The sequence below is a fragment of the Solanum dulcamara genome, chromosome 9, assembly GCF_947179165.1.
Source record: "Solanum dulcamara chromosome 9, daSolDulc1.2, whole genome shotgun sequence".
NCBI lineage: Eukaryota > Viridiplantae > Streptophyta > Magnoliopsida > Solanales > Solanaceae > Solanum > Solanum dulcamara.
Window position 1 is genome coordinate 66,465,979 of NC_077245.1, and position 4,634 is coordinate 66,470,612.

Below are 4,634 nucleotides of genomic sequence, written 5' to 3' on the forward strand. Positions count from 1 at the left end.
GACTAATACAAGTATTCTTGGATTCTAAATTTTTTGGTAAGCTTATCTAACGAATATCAACCCTCCTCCTTTTTTTGTGGATAAGTTAAGAGTGTAAGGATGTGCCCCTTGTTACGACCCGTTTTTAAAACTTTTTAGTTGAAAAACGTTTCATAATCTTTCAAACTGTTGGAAATAAACCAAGAGTAGAAATCCTAAGTTGTTTAGGACTAGTTATTTGATATTTATTTAATTCATGTCTAGTTAGAACTTATTTGTCCTAGTTCATATAGGAATAAGTTTTCTAGTCCTAGTTTAATTTGGTTTACTAGTATTATAAATAAGGGTGTCTTGTTACATATTTTCAATATAGTGAGATACAAAAATTTTGAGTTATTAAGTAAAATCTCCTATCTCTTCTCTCTAGCTTAATAAATTTCTTTTAAATAACCTTTGTTGGGTCTTTCACATGCACATATATTATTCCGCTGTATGGTTTTATTTTCTTCAAATTGGTATCAGAGCTTGTATAAGATTCTATTAAAGGCTCGCGTGAAATCCGACATATACAAAAGAATATGGATATTCGATATTTACCCAATTGTCCAGTTTTTGTGTTTGATAGCAAAAATAATTTTGAGAGTTGGCATCAACAGATGAATTTTTTCAATGCAATTGGACTATGGTCCATCATCACTAATGGATTCGTGGAAGCTCCAGAAGACACAACATTAACTTGTGAAGCAGCTAAACAATTAGAGAAAAATAGATAATTGGATTATAGGTCACGTTTTTACCTTGATAGCAAGGTCGAATTACATGTATATAATAAAATTTTACATGCTAAGACAACAAAGGAGGCTTGGACAATTTTGGTGAATTCACATCGAGGTTCTGCAGACGTAAGAAAAGTCAAATTGCAAGAGCTTAGAAGACAATATGAGTTAGCCCAAATGAAATCAACAGAGTCCGTCAAAGAATTTTTGACAAGAGTTACTAGTATTGTCAAAAATATGAGAACTAATGGAGAAACATTAGACCAAGTTAAAGTTGTTGAAAAAGTATTGCGATCCTTGAGTATAAAATTTCACACCAAGTAGACGGTCCTAGAAGCCACCAATGATCTTAGCACTTTGACACTTGGTGATTTAGAAGGTGAATTGGTGACATACGAAATGTCCCTTGATCAATAGAAGACAGAAACAATTGATGAAGTGTTGCAAGCAAAGGTGACTCAACCTAACCGAAAAGAAGGGATATCAAACTTGGCAGAGACAAATCAAAGAGGTCAGAATTTCAGAGGTAGAGTACAAGGGAATAGAGGTAACTTTTGAGGCCGTGGTAGAGGTAATTTCTCTTATCAATAGAGAAATAATAATAATTTTAGAAAGAAACAACAAAGTAATCAAAATTTTCAGAGACGTGATAAATCAACAGTTTAGTATCATAATTATGGAAATTTTGGGCATTATCAAAGAGATTGTTGGTTTAATAAATCTGAAAATAGAGAAGCACATGCAAATTTGACTGAAAATTATGGAGATAAACAAGAGATTTTATTATTTTCTAACTCAAAAATTGAAGAAAATAAAGGAAATGAATGGTTCATTGATTCTGGTTGTAGCAATCATATGTCTGAAAATAAGGAATTATTTATTGATCTAGATGAATCATTTAGAGCTACCGTAAGACTTAGTGATCTAGAAGATGAATTTCTGATAAATGAGATGTATCTTAATCAACAAACGAATAAGGTGTTGCAAAGAAAGGATAATCAATCGAAACAAAAAGAAGAGTCATTGGATCTGACAGATTTAGATGAAGGAGATGAAAGAAAGGATGATCAATCAAAAGAAAAAGTAGACTCATCGAATTTGACTTATGAAGAAGATCAGAATTTAAAAATTGTGGAGAAAAGAAGTGAAGTTAAAGATAATTTTTACTGTATTATAAATATTCTTGATGGCAAAAAAAACTCCAACAATGATTAATCTAATAAGCCAATAATTTTTGAAATGACTAAAAAGGATAATTAGGTTGAAAAGTGCTATTTTGATATAGGCTAATGATTTAAGCCATGAGACATATAATAAACATGATTGGTCTATACAAGTGAAGCTATAGAAGAAGAAATAGAAATATTCACTATTATCTCACAAGAAAAAATTATTTGATGCTTTTGAAGATGAAGATAGCAATATAAGAAGCAAAGGTATTCACCAAGAGCAAAGTTTTGATGATCTATCCAAAATTGAAGTAGAAACAATTGAGGCTCTAGATCCGCAATTGAATTGCATGATTATGGATATTGAAGATACAATCAACTCTGAGTCCTCATTCAAAATTGTAGATTATGAAAAGTATGAAAAATTATGTTTTGACAATATTATTGTCCTACATATAAAAAGGCAAATTGAAGATGAAAAGACACGCATGATCAAGTACAACTCAAGTGGAGAAGTAGATGATTTTAAGGCAAGAATAGTTATTCAAGAATACAAGAAAAGAAAAAAACATGATGATGTTTCAAAAATGTTTAATATGAAAAAAGCCAAATTGACTTTAGATCCTGTTGAAGAGAAATTGAAGTTTACTAAAGATGACACACATGATTTTGCTGATGCTACATATTTTAGAAAATTGGTAGGGAGTCTAACTTGACTTCTACAAGGCCTAATATTACTTATGGAGTTGGATTAATTAGCAGATTTATGGAATTTTTGCGTCAATCTCACTTGCAAGCAGCCAAGAGAATTTTGAGATAGATTCAAGGTACACTCTATGATGGCTTATTTTATTCAAAGACTAATGATAGTAGTCTTGTTGGATTCACTGATAGTGATTGGGCTGGTGATATGATGGAACGAAAAAGTACTTCTGGCTATACATTTTATTTGGGATCTGACGTATTTTCTTGGTCTTCAAAGAAGCAACAAATTGTTGCTTTGTCAACTGCTGAAGTAGAGTATATGGCTGCAACAAATAGTGCTACACAAGCATTATGATTGAGAAGGATGCTTGAATTTCTGCAACACAAGCAAGATAGTCCTACAAAGATATTTTGTGATAGCAAGTCTGCAATTAAGTTAACAAAGAACCCAATTTTTTATGGGCATAGCAAACACAATGACATAAAAGGACACTTCATTCGTGATTTGGTTCAAGATAAAGAGATAGTGGTTGAATATTGCAAGACTGAAGAATAAGTTGCTGATATTTTCACAAAGCCATTAAAATTGGAGTTGTTCATAAAGTTAAACAAGATGCTAGGCATGGTCTCATTTGAAGATCTTGGTTTAAGGGAGGCTATGTTGGAAATAAACCAATAGTAGGAATCCTAAGTTATTTAGGATTAGTTATTTGATATTTATTTAATTCATGTCTAGTTAGAATTTATTTGTCATAGCTCATATAGGAATAACTTTTCTAGTCCTAGTTTAATTTGGTTTGTTAGTATTATAAATAGGGGTATCTTGTTACATATTTCAATATAGTGAGATACAAAAGTTTTGAGTTATTAAGTAAAATCTCCTATCTTTTCTCTTTAGTTTAATAAATTTCTTCTATATAATCTTTGTTGGATCTTTCACTTACACATATATTATTTCGATGTGTGATTTTATCTCCTTCACAAACTTTTATTATTTTGAAAATAAAGGAAAGAGAGTCGCCACTTAATTTTTAGGAAAATTAAGAAAAAACTATTTTTTTTAAAAAAGGTAATATAGAAAGAAAACCTTTTAATAAATCAGAGTTCGGGTGAGGGTTCAAATGATCCTCTAAGAAAGTTTTTAAGCACCTTAAAAGATCCGCTAACATGCGGTTGACCGACAGATTAAAATATATTTGGCTAATAAAAAAAATCTTTAGAGTTACTTTTGAGAATCTTATTTTTTTTAAAAAGAATAAAATTCTTTTGATACTCATCCATTTATCTTATTTCAAATGATGAAATAATTATAATATTAAAGTATCAAAAATAATTCTAAATTAACAATTTATCCGAGTCAAGGTTTTGAACTAAATGATTAGCTCAAACTCATAAACATGGATTCAAAGCTTTTCAATAGCTATGAAAGAACATGAATAGTTCTTAAGTTCATTAATTTAAATAGATTTTGAAAATTTCAATATTTTAAAGTAAACGGATAACGAAATAGTAAAAAAGTGACAAATAAAAATCTCCTAAGGATTCATCTAAGTTAATAAAAAGTGAGTTATCACAGTAACATAATTAACGGGAGAAACAAAAAGAAGCTAAGCTGAACAAATTGAAAATAAGGCAACATGAGACAATTAGGCTTTTTGGCCTAAAATTAACCCATTTTGTGGCTCCTTCAATTTGCTGTTGCTATTCATAATTGGACTTCTCAAGTCCAAAATACCCCAAAAAAATTAGCCCTCGGGAACTGCAGTAACTCGGCTTCCTGTTTCGGGTTTGCATTCTACGATGTTAGCTTCCCTTTCAATGACTTGGATAAGGTTGACTCGAAGAGGGATACAAGAGACAGGGAGTCCAAATGGACTCGAATGGGAGAGTATTCATGTAAAAGAAAGAAAAGATAAGGATTAACAAATAATCAAGAAGGAACTTATATTAATTCAACATACAAACAAACACAAACAACATTAAATAATGTGAGTTAAATCTCTCA